We start from the raw sequence: 18,556 nt of genomic DNA on the forward strand, positions 1-18,556 counted from the left end.
CAATCCACCCCCCTTTTCCTCCAAACATAACAATGGTCATTATGGCCAAACAGTTCTATTTTTCTTTCATCAGACCAGAGGACATTTCTCCAAAAAGTACGATATTTGTGCAGTTGCAAAACCGCAGTCTGGCTTTTTTATGGCGGTTTAGGAGCAGTGGCTTCTTCCTTGCTGAGCGGCCTTTCAGGTTATGTCGATATAGGACTCGTTCTACTGTGGATATAGATACTTTTGTACCTGTTTCCTCCAGCATCTTTACAAGGTCCTTTGCTGTTGTTCTGGGAACTTTTCGCACCAAAGTACGTTCATCTCTAGGAGACAGAACGTGTCTCCTTCCTGAGCGGTATGACGGCTGCGTGGTCCCATGGTGTTTATACTTGTGTACTATTGTTTGTACAGATGAACGTGGTACCTTCAGGCGTTTGGAAATTGCTCCCAAGGATGAACCAGACTTGTGGAGGTCTACCATTTTTTTTTGGTCTTGGCTGATTTCTTTTGATTTTCCCATGATGTCAAGCAAAGAGGCACTGAGTTTGAAGGTAGGCCTTGAAATACATCCACAGGTACACCTCCAATTGACTCAAATGATGTCAATTAGCCTATCAGAAGCTTCTAAAGCCATGACATAATTTTCTGGAATTTTCCAAGCTGTTTAAAGGCACAGTCAACTTAGTGTATGTAAACTTCTGATCCACTGGAATTGTGATACATTGAATTATAAGTGAAATAATCTGTCTGTTAACAATTGTTGGAAAAATTACTTGTGTCATGCACAAAGTAGATGTCCTAACCGACTTACCAAAACTATAGTTTGTTAACCAGACATTTGTGGAGTGGTTGAAAAACGAGTTTCAATGACTCCAACCTAAGTGTATGTAAACTTCCGACTTCAACTGTATATAATTTTATTTTTTACAGAATTCCGGACCTCGATAATGACTGCTGTTTTGATCAAGCCTTGCTCAGGAACGTCGCTTTGATAAGATCTTATACGTTTGAAATGGTTAATGAATCATTGTCACTGAAGGAAAGAGACTGGAAAGATCGTTTACAGAAAGACCAGAGTTGTATACCTATTTTTACCGTTTTTTATCTAGAGGTAACAAGCACACTATAGAAATTGATGAGAATCAAACGAGAGTTATATTTTGAGCAGAACACAACATGCCAGGATGACTCATTTCACATAGAGGGAGGTTTTTGTCTCATCTTTTATCCTGATATCTGACATTTTCTTGGACCACCCAAACTTCACTGTGGATTTGTGACTTTAGTGTTCTACTGCTTATCCAGATGCAGGTTTCACTGTTTTACTGAGAGAGTTTTGCCCAGTCTGTAATAATAGACACGTCTCGAACACCTAATTCAATGCCTTTGTCAGCTACTTCAATGAGTCACAACATTTTCTATAGCTCTAACTGTCATCCTTCGCCCTCCAAAGAGAATCTCCAAGAAAGAACCTCACAGGATGTGGGCCTTTTAAGGCAGAACCTGCCAGAGAAATGTTTTTGCCAGTGGCTGTGAACATTGACATTGGGCTCTTTATCTCGCCCCCATCCCCATCAGCCTAAATTGGATAATTAGATGTTGTTTTTTCTATTCATGTGGTCATGGTGCGATCTTATCATGGGCGCCATTTCTGGAGAAGGACCTGTGGAAAATGGCAATCTGTGTCTGCTTTTCCATCGATTACACTGTCGAATTGTGTGGTCTGTGGTCAAGTATGGGAACTGGCGTTATGTCGCTCAGTCTGGGTTTGTGTAGGGGCTTAGTTCAGGTCCCAGTTGTGACATAAGGCTGTCACATCTCATTTCCACATCGCTGGGGCCAGCAAGGAGCCTCAGATCTGGTTTACAATGAGGAAGGAATGGGGTACATGGCTGGCTAGCTACCGTTGTTTTCCAAACAATTATATGGTTTAGCAAGAAATGTGGACCTCTAGTTTTGTATGTTGTGTAGATTAGTAGTGAGCTCTTTTACCTCGACTGACAAAATGAATTCCCTTGCCTCACGACTCATCGGAATTTAGGCATTGTACAAAACAAGTCATAAGAGATTGGATCGTCTCTAACCAAAGCCAATAACAATTTCCGAAACACCACTTTACCCACGTGGGTTCAGGCTCTGGCCCAACCCATCGGTTCCTGGGACCAATCAGAATGGTTTGAATGTATTCACATTCAAGAAATCATCAGGGAGGAGATCAAATCCAGACTCATCATGGAGAAGAAACGTTAGTGGGTGTGGCGTTTAGCACGAGCGATGTGGATGGGTAGCCAGACAAACAATTCCCATCAATACCCTTTACCACCAGCCACAGCTTAGTGGGGGAACTGTTTGTGAGACTGATGAAGAAGATCTGGCTAGAAGAAGAGGCAATAAATCAACCTATTACTAGTGAAGATGCTATTCAAACAAAACTGATGATATGTGCATTTGGTGTAATACATTTGTTTGAATATCTTACCACAAATTATGCAACTTGGAAAGGATTTTGATACTCAGGCATCAGGTTGTACACACTTTCCAATATGTTCTGGGTATATTTCCAGAAAGTGCCTTCCTCAACGGACAAGTCTCCACATATTCAATCTCAAATTCACTTTCTCACCATCAAAAAGAATATGGCATCGAATTCTGCTCCTAGAAATGTATAGTCATGATCTTGCATGGCTTTGTAAACAACAGGCATCAAATTGACCTATTACTAGTGTAGATGAGTCATTCACTTTACAGTAAATTAAGAACATATTCAAACAAAATGTACAATAGGTGTAATGCATTCATTTGAATATCTACAGTCGTGGTCAAAAGTTTTGAGAAGTATTGGTCTTCACAAAGTTTGCTGCTTCAGTGTTTTTAGATATTTTTGTCAGATGTTACTATGTTATACTGAAGTATAATTACAAGCATTCCATAAGTGTCAAAGGCTTTTATTGATAATTACATTAAGTTTATGCAAAAAGTCAATATTTACAGTGTTGACCCTTCTTTTTCAAGACCTCTGCAATCCGCCCTGGCATGCTGTCAATTAACTTCTGGGCCACATCCTGACTGACGGCAGCCCATTCTTGCATAATCAATGCTTGGAGTTTGTCACAATTTGTGGGATTTTGTTTGTCCACCCGCCTCTTGAGGATTGACCACAAATTCTCAATGGGATTAAGGTCTGGGGTGTTTCCTGGCCATGGACCCAACATTTCAATGTTTTGTTCCCCAAGCCACTTTGTTATCACTTTTGCCTTATGGCAAGGTGCTTCATCATGCTGGAAAAGGCATTGTTCGTCACCAAACTGTTATTGGATGGTTGGGAGAAGTTGATCTCGGAGGATGTGTTGGTATCATTCTTTATTCATGGCTGTGTTCTTAGGCAAAATTGTGAGTGAGCCCACTCCCTTGGCTGAGAAGCAACCCCACACATGAATGGTCTCAGGATGCTTTACTGTTGGCATGACACAGGACTGATGGTAGCGCTCACCTTGTCTTCTCTGGACAAGCTTTTTTCCGGATGCCCCAAACAATCGGAAAGGGTATTCATCAGAGAAAATGACTTTACCCCAGTCCTCAGCAGTCCAATCCCTGTACCTTTTGCAGAATATCAGTCTGTCCCTGATGTTTTTCCTGGAGAGAAGTGGCTTCCTCGCTGCCCTTCTTGACACCAGGCCATCCTCCAAAAGTATTCGCCTCACTGTGCGTGCAGATGCACTCACACTGCCTGCTGCCATTCCTGAGCAAGCTCTGCACTGGTGGTGCCCCGATCCCGCAGCTGAATCAACTTTAGGAGACGGTCCTGGCGCTTGCTGGACTTTCTTGGGTGCCCTGAAGCCTTCTTCGCAACAATTGAACGTCTCTTCTTGAAGTTCTTGATGATCCGATAAATGGTTGATTTAGGTGCAATCTTACTAGCAGCAATATCCTTGCCTGTGAAGCCATTTTTGTGCAAAGTAATGATGACGGCACGTGTTTCCTTGCAGGTAACCATGGTTCACAGAGGAAGAACAATGATTTCAAGCACCACCCTCCTTTTAAAGCTTCCAGTCTGTTATTCTAACTCAATCAGCATGACAGAGTGATCTCCAGCCTTGTCCTCGTCAACACTCTCACCTCTGTTAACGAGAGAATCACTGACATGATGTCAGCTGGTCCTTTTGTGGCAGGACTGAAATGCAGTGGAAATGTTTTTTGGGGATTAAGTTCATTTTCATGGCAAAGAGGGACTTTGCAATTAATTGCAATTAATCTGATCACTCTTCATAACATTCTGGAGTATATGCTAATTGCCATCATAAAAACTGAGGCAGCAGACTGTGAAAATTAATATTTGTGTCATTCTCAAAACTTTTGACCACGACTGTCCTGTATTACCAGAAATTATGCAACTTGGACATGATTTTGATCCTCAGATATCAAGAGTCTCCACATGTTCAATCTCAAATTAACTTTCTCACCATCAAAAAGTATACGCCATCAAGTTTTGCTCCCAAAAATGTTTATTCATGATCTTGCATGGCTTTGGTCTTCAATAAATGTGGTTCTGAGAGCGCCTCTTTTCAATGCTACATCAAATGAATGTGCACAACTCATCATTCTATTACTCATCTCTGCTCAACCCTTGAATAACATTGAAGTCGTGGAAATATGCAACAACTATATTGCTATAGCATGGCAATAAGCAGTCAGTTTTGTACAGGGGCGCAACTTTGGTTTTAGAAGTGGGGGGACATAATAATAATCATTATTTTTTTTTTCCAGTCAGATAAACACTCCAAACAGCCTACCCGACTGCTCGGAGGCGTCCGCATGGTCGCAAAGCACACCGTTGCCTAATTTTGTATCACATTCCAATGCTAAAACTGTGCAATTTCAGAATGTGGGGGGGGGCATGGTTTTGTACATTGACAGTAGTGCTCCATTCTGGCCTGATCTCTACCTCCCATATCTGTAAGGAGGAAATGATATGCCCAGTGCACATCTTCCACACAGCTTTAGAGTTGAAGAAGTTAAGCCAGGATGAGTCTTTTTCTGGTGAGATGTACAGACTACTATCTGATTTCTTCTGCTGCCTGATTGTTGTTTTGCATTCTCTTGTCATCTGTCCAATTGTTGTCCGACTACAGAGATGTCTGGCATGCTGATGGGCCTACGGTTCCCTTTGAATGGCATCTAGTAATCCATGCAGATCTGTCTGAGGTGAAGGACTTTGTGACCTGATCCTTACCCCAGTCAGCATTGTCTTTTCAGGAACTGTTTTGGTGAGATAAACTATATGGTATGTAACCACATGGCTATTGAGATGTATCAGCATGCTATGATAAACAGGACATCTATGTTAGTGAATGATGTTGCTACTGATATTTTTTTTCTACGATGATTCAGATGGTCAGAGTAGAGGACCGATTTAGAATCCAAACTGTCACAACCGACATACTACCAAGAAACAAGATAAACCACCAACAAGATTATTATGTTGTGGTAGATTGGTTAGGACCCATTTTAGATTTGCCTGTAAGAAGGCTATGTAACAAACCGTCTTTTCCTGCTAGCACTGATAACTAGCTGATAACTTCTTTATTGAGGAAAAATGTACGACTGTGAAATGTGGTTGTCTCACCTCGCTCCGGATAAGAGCGTCTTCTAAATGACTAAAATATAAAATGTATGTAAATTACCTATTGTCCCCCTAGTCTCAGTACTGTCTTGCTAGGAAATACAGCAGGTCCTGCTGATGACAGCTTGGCATCAGAAGAACATATTGTAGCTAGCTGGAGTGTGTGGCTGCTCCTGGTAATCGACGGTACAGTAATCGCTCATACACAGGCCGGTCGGGCCAAAGGCAGGTGGAGATAGCGCTTCAGCACCAACGGAAACGCAAGAGGGACTGCGTGATAAGGAGCTAGGACCGCTCTCCCCAGGCTCCAGGTCTATGTGATAGGCAGAGTGAATTCTCAGAATGAATGACACTGCTCGGGGAAAAGCTTTGCGCTCCAACCTCTTTTCACTTGCTCTTTATGGACGAATGTGAAACACACTATGGTAGAGAGATCTACCATGAGAGCAGCTTTATAATCAGCAGCTGCTCTGTAGAATTTGTTGAAGACAAACAAGTATTCCCATCCCCATTTTACTAATCCCTTTCCCCCAGGGAACTGTATCCAAACTTCTCAGGTCTGGGGGAGTGGAGCGACTGAAACTCCAGTCACCAGAAACTCACACCACCAGATGCCATCTACACTTGTATGTCTGGTATTAGCATCTTGGATTCAATAATGCCTGTGCATAATGATGGACAACCACTACAGTGTCTTTAAAAAAGACTGTGAATGCCTTTAATGTTTTGTTTGAGAGAACTTTCTCAGAACAAATTATTATTGAGTCGTCCAGGGTAGGGGAGGGAATGGCCGGCAGGGATGTAGCTCAGTTGGTAGAGCATGGCGTTTGCAACGCCAGGGTTGTGGGTTCGATTCCCACGGGGGGCCAGTATGAAAAAAATAAAAATAATGTATGCACTCACTAACTGTAAGTAGCTCTAGATAAGAGTGTCTACTAAATGACTAAAATGTAAAATGTAATGAGTCTGTCATTTGAATCAACTGATTATTAACAGGTTCACATCACATTGTCACATGGCCGTGTTACATCAATCTTCCCTAAGGTGACATGGCTTGGTCCTAATATGGGAGATGCCAGTCATATTTTATGGATGAGGAGATGATAGCTGTGAGCAGCACTATAATTCTGTTAATCTGGTCCCGTGTAGCTCAGTTAGTAGAGCATGGCGTTTGCAACACCAGGGTTGTGGGTTCGATTCCCACGGGGGGCCAGTATGAAAAATGTATGCACTCACTAACTGTAAGTCGCTCTGGATAAGAGCGTCTGCTAAATAACTAAAATGTAAAATCTAGCCCTGGGCCAGGCCTGTCCTGTTCACCATTCCAATCAAGGCTTTCATTAACTGGTCCAAATTATAGACTGTGGAACCGGCTTGGCCTCTTTTAAGAAGTTTTCCTGCTTTTATTAGATTGCAGTTGCACCACCAAAAACATTGTAATGTGAATTAGTTGTAGCCTAATAATTAACTATATTGTAATGTGTGTTTTCTATTCTGTTTTGGGTCATGTTTTACATGAATTTGTACAGATGCTATGTAGTAACAAATAATTTTAATTACTTGGTGTAATTACATGCAAGTAGCAAATAGTAAATATAAAAATTGAATATTCATGCAGAGTTTTACTTTATTCATCATTGTCTCATGCACCTTATCAGAGCAGTTACCATGTACAGCTGAGTAACTTAATTCTGTACCAAAGTATTTATCAGGCTACTGAATGCTGTCACGTCCTGTTTAGTTTTGTATGAGATGTTCTGTAAGGTAACAGTAGCAAAAAATGAATAAATACATCACAGGAAATCATTTTACAAGGTTTTATCAAAATTGTATCCAAAATACTGACATAAATCATGTCTAACCAATGCCAGCTCTAATTACTGGTTTGAATATGAGGGGAGGAGCTTGTGTGTGACAAGTAACACTGAGCACTTGCACTTTCAAACACGTGAAGGGACTACAGGTCTAAATCTCATAATCGGTTAAATAATAGGCTCATCTTCCTGTCAGCATTTCAAAGGCCAACAGATTTAATTTACAGTAGACTTGGTGAAAAGGGGAGTCATTAGATAATAACATTATGAAACAGCTTACCTCAGCAGAGCCATGCACAAGATTCAAACAGTACTTTTACATCACAAAAGTATGTTACAAATGACCAAATTCATATAATGCCAACCCTACAATTTACATTTTTGCTATACAGCTCAACAAGTATTTGCATACAGACACGTTTCAGCTTTATAAACCAGATATAAATCAATCAATAAAAAAGTTCACTATTTCCCTCCTGTTTTGCCATCACTATGTAACCATTCAAGTGTGTGTATGTTTTCTACTGATAAGTCTATACTGCGCTCAACATACAAATTCACTTGAGAGTATTGACAACTGTCATTCTTCTTGAAAGCAGGTTGAATGAGTCATGTTCATTCCAGGGGCCTGGAGAACAGAGCATGTATCACAGTGTGTTGTATTTATTCACCTGAGTAGGCTCTTTCTGTACCTGACAGCCTGCTCAGCCATGTCACATGCCCAAGACATGTCAGGGCATGGCCATTCACACGCTCTCCCTCTATATCTTTATCATCACAAATACAAATACATTGGGCCAATGGGCAATAGGAATGGGTGTCAGGTTTTAAAATCAAAAGCCACATGAGTGTGAACATTGCCAGGTTTTGCCTATGGGAGTTTTACCCCAGTGGTTTAACCTAAAAACCCACAGCTTTGCCCCGGGCAAAGACCGCAATACATTTATTGTAAGTGTTTGTTGTAAAGACAATACATGGCTTCTCAGATAAAACCATGGCTTTGTTTCCAGTTTGTTCCCTCACCCAACGGCATTGGCTGCCATACTGTAGAGTACCAAGACTGCACACAGGATGCTCATTTGAGTGTCTTAACAAAAAGATAAATACTGTATAAAAAATGTGCTATTAACAATTGTAATGTTAAAAAGCTCCTTTCAGTGAATGGTCAGTCTCTTGAGATTCTTGTGAATAATAGAAAGGCAATGACACACACATCTGATAAAATAGACATCCCAGAGTCTCTGTTGTGGATAAGGGCCTTGCTTTGTCCCACGACACTCAACATGACAATGGCAACCCCATTGACAACTGAGTATATGCATTGGTTTCAGGGGGAACTGTATTAAATTAGTGAGGTGTTTCTCGACAAGGGCATGTAGAGTACTTATACTTACACCTGGTAGTCATTAGAATGGTCATGAGTATCACTGCAATAAACCCCACTGACTGTGCAAACCTATTGGATATATTGAATTTCTGTCTCAACATCCCGGATTTTGTGTTAAACGCTCTAACAAGCTTTCTCTGCCTTTAACCTTGTTCTGAACGCCTCCAAAACAAAGGTCATGTGGTTTGGTAAGAATAATGCCCCTCTCCCCACCAGTGTGATTACTACCTCTGAGGGTTTAGAGCTTGAAGTAGTCACCTCATACAAGTACTTGGGAGTATGGCTAGACGGTATACTGTCCTTCTCTCAGCACATATCAAAGCTCAGGCTAAGGTTAAATCTAGACTTGGTTTCCTCTATCGTAATCACTGCTTTTTCACCCCAGCTGCCAAACTAACCCTGATTCAGATGACCATCCTACCCATGCTATATTACGGAGACGTAATTTATAGATCGGCAGGTAAGGGTGCTCTCGAGCGGCTAGATGTTCTTTACCATTCGGCCATCAGATTTGCCACCAATGCTCCTTATAGGACACATCACTGCACTCTATACTCCTCTGTAAACTGGTCATCTCTGTATACCCGTCACAAGACCCACTGGTTGATGCTTATTTATAAAACCCTCTTAGGCCTCACTCCCCCCTATCTGAGATACCTACTGCAGCCCTCATCCTCCACATACGACACCCGTTCTGCCAGTCACATTCTGTTTAAGGTCCCCAAAGCACACACATCCCTGGGTCGCTCCTCTTTTCAGTTCGCTGCAGCTAGCGACTGGAACGAGCTGCAAAAAACACTCAAACTGGACAGTTTTATCTCCATCTCTTCATTCAAAGACTCAATCATGGACACTCTTACTGACAGTTGTGGCTGCTTCGCGTGATGTATTGTTGTCTTGACCTTTGTGCTGTTGTCTGTGCCCAATAATGTTTGTACCATGTTTTGTGCTGCAACCATGTTGTGCTGCTGCCATGTTGTGTTACATTTACGTCATTTAGCAGACGCTCTTAGAGAGAGTGTTGCTACCATGTTGTTGTCATGCTGTGTTGCTACCATGCTATGTTGTTGTCTTAGGGCTCTCTTTATGTAGTGTTGTGGTGTCTGTCTTGTCGTGATGTGTGTTTTGTCCTATATTTGTATTTTATTTTAAAAAAATTATCCCAGCCCCCGTCCCCGCAGGAGGCCTTTTGCCTTTTGGTAGGCCGCCATTGTAAATATGAATTTGTTCTTAACTGCCTTGCCTAGTTAAATAAAGGTTAAATATTTTTTATAAACAAAAATAATGACAATGGAATGGAAATTACAATGGAAATGTGGATGAAGAACATAGGCTAGATATTTGAAAATATATTTTAAATGCCTCATCCAGTCATTGCGCTAACGCTAGTTAGCAATTGCGCTAACACTAGTTAGCAATTGCGCTAACACTAGTTAGCAACTTCCTTCAAACTGCACGCACATACATAAAAAGTGTATCCACAAGTTAATCTGAATCTGGGGAAATAGATAAAGGGCTTCATTGTCAAAATCCCAAACTATCCCTTTACTATCCAAGTTGCTCTCAGCTCAGTGGGCTAAGGAAATAATTTTGGGTGACAATGCCTGAAAGTCTATGTCCAATGAGCATAGTATTAGCATGTGGTACACTATCCACAAAGGTTTCAGCTCAGTCAGGTCAACTGTGAATGGGAAACAGTTAGGGTAAAGCAGAGAGAGAACAACCGAACCTGCAGCTATCACGGAGTCTCTCTGGGCGTCTGCCTATAAGCAGCCCAAAGGCTTCCATGGCAACCTGCAGGGTTATAGGATGGACCGGTTCCACCTGTTTGGTTCAGGAGCAGTGCCACAAGTCTGCTCTGATGATCAACCCAGGATTATTCTGTCAACTGTCAATATGAGTTTGTTTAACCCAGCTAGAGAGAGCCATTAATAGTGTATTTACAGTGCCTTCAGAAAGTATTCATACCCCATGACTTATTCCACATTTTGTTGTGTTACAGATTGAATTCGAAATGGATTACATTTATTTTATTTTCTCACCCATCTATAAACAATACCCCACAATGACAAAGTGAAAACATGTTTTTAGAAATGTTTGCAAATGTATTGAAAATGAAATACATAAATATTTACATAGACCTTTTAGTCATTTAGCAGACGCTCTTATCCAAAGAGACTTACAGTTAGTGAGTGCATACCTTTTATTTTTCATACTGGCCCCCCCGTAAGTATTCAGACCCATGAGTCCATACATATTAGAATCAACTTTGGCAGCAATTACATCAGTGAGTCTTAAGAGCGTTGCACACCTGGATTGTACAATATTTGCACTTGACATAGATTTTCAAGCTGATTGATTTAAGTCAAAACTGTAACTAGGCCACTCAGGAACATTCAGTTTTGTATTGGTGAGCAACTCCAGTGTATATTTGGCCTTGTGTTTCAGGTTATTGTCCTGCTGAAAGGTGAATTTGTCTGTTGGAAAACAGACTGAACCAGGTTTTCAATTAGGATTTTGCCTGTGCTTAGCTCTATTCTGTTTATTTTATCCCAAAAAATTATTCCCTAGTCCTTGCCGAAGACAAGCATACCCATAACATGATGCAGCCACCACCATACTTGAAAATACAGTACCAGTCAAAAGTTTGGACACACCTACTCATTCAAGGGTTTTTCTGCATTTTTATTATTTTCTACATTGTATAATAATAGTGAAGACATCAAAACTATGAAATAAAATATATGGAATCATATAGTAACCAAAAAAAGTGTTAAACAAATCAAAATATATTTGATATTTTAGATTCTTCGAAGTAGCCACCCTTTTCCTTTGATGACAGCCAGGTCATCTGATGCAGCACTCCATCACTCTCCTTCTTGGTCAAATAGCCCTTACACAGCCTGGAGGTGTATTTTGGGTCATTGTCCTGTTGAAAAACAAATGGTAGTCCCACTAAGCGCAAACCAGATGGGATGGCATATCGCTGTAGAATGCTGTGGTAGTCATGCTGGTTAAGTGTGCCTTGAATTCTAAATAAATCACAGACAGTGTCACCAGCAAAGCACCCCCACACCTTCACATCTCCTCCTCCATGCTTCACGGTGGGAACCACACATGCGGAGATCATCCGTTCACCTACTCTGCGTTTCACAAAGACATGGCGGTTGGAACCGAAAATCACAAATTTGGACTCCTCAGACCAAAGGACAGATTTCCACCAGTCTATTGTCCATTGCTCGTGTTTCGTGGCCCAAGCAAGTCTCTTCTTATTATTGGTGTCCTTTAGTAGAGGTTTCTTTGCAGCAATTCGACCATGAAGGCCTGATTCACGCAGTCTACTCTGAACAGTTGATGTTGAGATGTGCCTGTTACTTGAACTCTGAAGCATTTATTTGGGCTGCAATCTGAGGTGCAGTTAACTCTAATGAACTTATCCTCTGCAGCAGAGGTAACTTTGGGTCTTCCTTTCCTGTGGCGGTCCTCATGAGAGCCAGTTTCATCATAGCGCTTGATGGTTTTGTGACTGCACTTGAAGAAACTTTCAAAGTTCTTGAAATGTTCCGGATTGACTGACCTTCATGTCTTAAATTAATGATGGACTGTCGTTATTTGAGCAGTTTTTGCCATAATATGGACTATCTTCTGTATATCCCCCCTACCTTGTCACAACACAACTGATTGGCTCCAACGCATTAAGGAAAGAAATTCCACAAATTAACTTTTAACAAGGCACACCTGTTAATTGAAATGCATTCCAGGTGACTACCACATGAAGCTGGTTGAGAGAATGCCAAGTTTGTCCAAAGCTGTCATCAAGGCAAAGGTGGCTACTTTGAAGAATCTCAAATATAAAATATATTTTGATTTGTTTAACACTTTTTTGGTTACTACATGATTCCATATGTGTTATTTCATAGTTTTGATGTCTTCACTATTATTCTACAATGTAGAAAATAATAAAAATAAAGAAAAACCCTGGAATGAGTAGGTGTGTCCAAACTTTTGACTTTTTCCAGTTTTACTTTAGTGCCTTATTGCAAACAGGATGCATGTTTTGGAGAAGAAAAAAAATTATGTATAGGCTTCCTTCTTTTCACTCTGTCATTTAGGTTAGTATTGTGGAGTAACTACAATGTTGTTGATCCATCCTCAGATTTCTCCTATCACAGCCATTAAACTCTGTAACTGTAAAGTCACCATTGACCTTAGGGTGAAATCCCTGAGCGGTTTCCTTCCTCTCCGGCAACTGAGTTAGGAAGGACACCTGTATCTTTGTAGTAACTCTATGTATTGATACGCCGTCCAAAGTGTAATTAATAACTTCACCATGCTCAAAGGGATATTCAATGTCTGCTTATTTAAATTTTTGACCCATCTACCAATAGGTGCCCTTCTTTGGACAACCTCCATGGTCTTTGTGGTTGAATCTGTATTTGAAATTCACCGCTCGACTGAGGGACCTTACAGATAATTGCATGTGTGGGGTACAGAGATGAGGTAGTCATAAAAAAATCTAGTTAAACACTATTATTGCACACAGAGTGAGTCCATGCAACTTATTATGCGACTTGTTAAGCAAATTTGTACTCCTGAACTTATTTAGGCTTGCCATAACAAAGGGGTTGAATACTTATTGACTCAAGACATTTCAGCTTTTGATTTTTTATTAATTTGTGAAAATGTCTTAAAACATAATTCCACTTTTACATTATGGGGTATTGTGTGTAGGCCAGTGACACAACATCTCAATTTTATCCATTTTTAATTCAGGCTGTAACACAAAATGTAGAAAAAGTCAAGGGGTGTGAATACTTTCTGAAGGCACTGTAGGGGGATGTACAAAATGAAGAGCAAGGATATTACATAATGTCTATAGTCAAAGTTAATTGATTGTATCCAGACAACTGCACAACAATAATCTCTCAGAAGTCCATTTTTTTATGAATTACTGTTGACAGATACTACCTACACATTAGCTGATCTCGAACAAAATGAACCTTCTGACTATCATTTCTAAACAATCATTCAGTAACACTAGGTTCAAAAAAATGTTGGGCAGAGAGGATATCTCGTTAGTAGGCCTGGTGTGTGTTTTATAGCTCTATGGTTTCCATTAATAGAAAGCCCTATCATTACAAGTGGGTTGCTCTTTTGAGAAAAACAACTGAAAGCAGACACCTTTTTCTGTACTGTAATATAATGCACAGTAGAGTGCAGCTGTAGGAGCACACTCTCCTCAACCTCCAGGGCAATAACTGATAACATCACACCAACCATCTCAGCTGCTCCAGATGGGTCCGTTTTCAAGTAGTAGCTGGGTTGTTCCATGAATAGATTACATTTTGCGTCCCTTCGATATTTTCAGTAGAAAACATGTTTTTTATGAAGTTGAGCATGTGCTCTTTATGACAAAATGTTAAAACTAGGTGAACATTTTTATTTTTACCAAGTTACACTACCCAAAATCAATGGTGGCCACTGATTGGCTGAATACCCGGGCATGAGGTGGTTGAAGTTGTCAACAAAGCACCATGACAGAAATATGATGGCAAGTTTTCGAACTACCGGTAGTTTCTTTGAGAAGATATATAAAGTGATCTGTACATTTAAACAACAGCATAAATACACCTATTTCACTTTTGCATGTCAAAAACCGAATGACCACTGCTGCACATGCTGCCACTGTTTTGAGCAGATTAGATTAAACTATTTAGAACGAGCAGCCAGCTCACGAATGAACGAGTGCACCATGGAGAATGCAACAAGCATGCAGATGCAATAAGTGAAAACACATGATCTAACTGGGGATAGCTAGCTAACATAATGTCACAAAGCATGATGCTCTAGCCAGTTAACTTTCCTTCTGAATTAACTTAATATTTCCGATTTAGTCAGATATTAGTTTAGAAAGACTTAAAATTGGCATGGACGCTAACTAGCTTGCAAGCTATCAGCTGCTTGTCAAAGATAACTGGCTAATTTGACAAAAAAATTGACCAAACTATTTCTCTATGTTCCAAAAAATTACTGTAGCTGGCAAATTAATTTGATCATGCTTTGTGATACACCCAGTTTTATGCTGTTTTAGTCCACACAACATGTCGCCCTGTCACCTATAGTAGAACATGATGAATATGAAAGCTTATTTCTCTCAAATTTTGTACACACATTTGTTTACATCCCTGTTAGTGAACAATTCTCCTTTGCCAAGATAATCCATCCACCTGACAGGTGAGGCATATCAATAAACTGATTAAACAGCATGATCATTACACAGATGCACCTTGTGCTGGGGACAATAAAAGGCCACTCTAAAATGTGAAGTTTTGTTACACAACACAATGCCACAGATGTCTAAAGTTTTGAGGGAGCGCGCAATTGGCATGCTGACTCCAGGAATGTCCACCAGAGCTGTTGCCAGAGAATTGAACGTTCATTTCTCTACCATAAGCTGCCTCCAACGTCATTTTAGAGAATTTGGCAGTACGTCCAACTGGCCTCACAACCGCAGACCACGTATAACCACGACAGCCCAGGACCTCCACATCCGGCCTATTCACCTGCAGGATCATCTGAGGGGGGGTGGGGGGGTGGGGTTCTGTCTGTAATAAAGCCATTTTATGGGAAAAAACTCATTCTGATTGGCTGGGCTTGGCTCCCCAGTGGGTGGGCCTGGCTGCCAAGTGGGTGGGCCCCTCCAAGGCCCACCCATGGCTGCACCCCTGCCCAGTCATGTGAAATCCATAGATTAGGGCCTAATGAATTTATTTCAATTGACAGATTTCCTTATATGAACTGTAATTCAGTAAGATCTTTTAAATTATTGCATGTTGCGTTCATATTTTTGTTCAGTATAAATACATAAGTACACAGGACAAACCATGGAGAGGAAACAACTTATACTTACAACTAAACGTACAGCAGTACATGGATATAGATATCTATACAAAATACGGTACCTCCTTTAACACGTGTGGTGAAGACACCAGAGAAATTCTTCATGTAGTTTTTACAGCACCAGAAAGTTTGTAACTGCATATGGGGTTTGGTGAACAAAAATATTAAATGTACTAGATGTTCACAGAAAGCCAGCAGGTTCCAGCACAGTCCAGACAACAGACTATTTAACAATGCAGGCGTATGCGCTCAGGAAGAGCTGAATTGCTGATTACCAAGCCAGCCAGCCGGCCACTTCCCAGCCAGTGTTATTTCTTTTCTTTTCCCATGATTATCCCAAGATTCTGTATTTGTTCCTACTTCCTCTCTCCTTGACCAATGGCCTCACCTCCTTTGATATATTAGAAAAGGTAGCGTTTCTGTGTTGCTTTTTCATGTCATGCAAGGCAGCGTATTTATATTAGATAGCGGTGGGTTTTCCCTCTGCTACTGTGATGGAGGATAATTACTAGTGACTGGGAGTCACCAGATTAGATTGTAATTGATTTTTCGAAGTGCCTGAGTGAAACTACAGGAAGACAAACAGAACAGTGGGAAAAGAGGGGGAAGAAGAAGAAATACAGACTACAGCATGTCCCAACCACTTCTAGGTTATTATTATCATGCATCAAAGAGAGAGAAGAAGGATGTAGGATGGTCTAATGACCAACACAACCTGATGAAAGGACCAACAACATTTCAAATGAAAATATATTTTAAAAGGTTTCTGCAACACAAACAAAACAACAATCAGTAAAAATCTCTAATTGTGTGCTCTGTCCTGAAAGGAGACAGAGAGTAGAGAAGCCTTCTAGGCTTGTTCAGACAGATAACATGGTCAGCAGGCTAAGAGAAGATAGAACAGGAAAGTGGGCAGTGATGGTGGGCACAAATATTTACTTGGTCACACTAACACACTTTGTCCAAAGAGAGAGGTGTCTCTCCATGGTCCATGGATGGGGTAGAGAGAGTGATATGGCTGCCATGGATTGTACAGTAAACTTAACTACTGCTGTACGGGAATCAACCTCCATACTGCTGACACAGCGTGATATTTTATTTTATTTTGAACAGACATGGTCCATCTGGCTTAGTTTGTGATGACTGACAGTCATGTGGTAGAGAAGGAGAGCCAAATACAGGGCAGAATGTTGAGTGATTCAAAAAGAAAAGGTTGTCATCATCAATCAGCGAAGAGGTGGAGTAGATTCTGCAGAATGTATGTGACTAAACCACAAAATATATTTGATAAAGCCACAATGTGTAATCTTGACAGTTGTCTTACAGCCTTATTCTAAAATTGATTTTTTTTTTAAAATCCCGCTCATTAATCTACACACAATACCCCATAATGACAAAGCAAAAACAGGTTTTTAGAAAAGTCACATTTACAGTCGTGGTGAAACGTTTTCAGAATGACGCAAGTATTGGTCTCCACAAAGTTTGCTGCCTCAGTGTTGATGATGGCAATTTGCATATACTCCAGAATGTCATGAAGAGTGATCAGATGAATTGCAATTAATTGCAAAGTCCCTCTTTGCCATGAAAATTAACTTAATCCCAGAAAAACATTTCCACTGCATTTCAGCCCTGCCACAAAAGGACCAGCTGCCATCATGTCAGTGATTGTCTCGTTAACACAGGTGAGAGTGTTGACGAGGACAAGGCTGGAGATCACTCTGTCATGCTGATTGAGTTAGAATAACAGACTGGAAGCTTTAAAAGGAGGGTGGTGCTTGAAATCATTGTGCTTCCTCTGTCAACCATTGTTACCTGCAAGGAAACATGTGCCGTCATCATTGCTTTGCACAAAAAGGGCTTCACAGGCAAGGATATTGCTGCTAGTAAGATTGCATCTAAATCAACCATTTATCGGATCATCAAGATCTTCAAGGAGAGAGGTTCAATTGTTGTGAAGAAGGCGTCAGGGCGCCCAAGAAAGTCCAGCAAGCGCCAGGACCGTTTCCTAAAGTTGATTCAGCTGCGGGATCGGGGCACCACCAGTGCAGAGCTTGCTCAGGAATGGCAGCAGGCAGGTGTTAGTGCATCTGCACGCACAGTGAGGCGAAGACTTTTGGAGGATGGCCTGGTGTCAAGAAGGGCAGCAAAGAAGCCACTTCTCTCCAGGAAAAACATCAGGGACAGACTGATATTCTGCAAAAGGTACAGGGATTGGACTGCTGAGGACTGGGGTAAAGTAATTTTCTCTGATGAATACCCTTTCCGATTGTTTGGGCCATCTGGAAAACACCTTGTCCGGAGAAGACAAGGTGAGCGCTACCATCAGTCCTGTGTCATGCTAACAGTAAAGCATCCTGAGACCATTCATGTGTGGGGTTGCTTCTCAGCCAAGGGAGTGGGCTCACTCACAATTTTGCCTAAGAACACAGCCATGAATAAAGAATGGTACCAACACATCCTCCGAGACCAACTTCTCCCAACCATCCAAGAACAGTTTGGTGATGACCAATGCCTTTTCCAGCATGATGGAGCACCTTGTCATAAGGCAAAAGTGATAACTAAGTGACTTGGGTAACAAAACATCGACATTTTGGGTCCATGGCCAGGAAACTCCCCAGACCTTAATCACATTGAGAACTTGTGGTCGATCCTCAAGAGGCAGGTGGACAAACAAAAACCCACAACTTCTGACGAACTCCAAGCATTGATTATGCAAGAATGGGCTGTCATCAGTCAGGATGTGGCCCAGAAGTTAATTGACAGCATGCCAGGGCAGATTGCAGAGGTCTTGAAAAAGAAGGGTCAACACTGCAAATATTGACTCTTTGCATAAACTGAATGTCATTG

The sequence above is a fragment of the Coregonus clupeaformis genome, chromosome 14 (assembly GCF_020615455.1).
Source record: "Coregonus clupeaformis isolate EN_2021a chromosome 14, ASM2061545v1, whole genome shotgun sequence".
Lineage (NCBI taxonomy): Eukaryota > Metazoa > Chordata > Actinopteri > Salmoniformes > Salmonidae > Coregonus > Coregonus clupeaformis.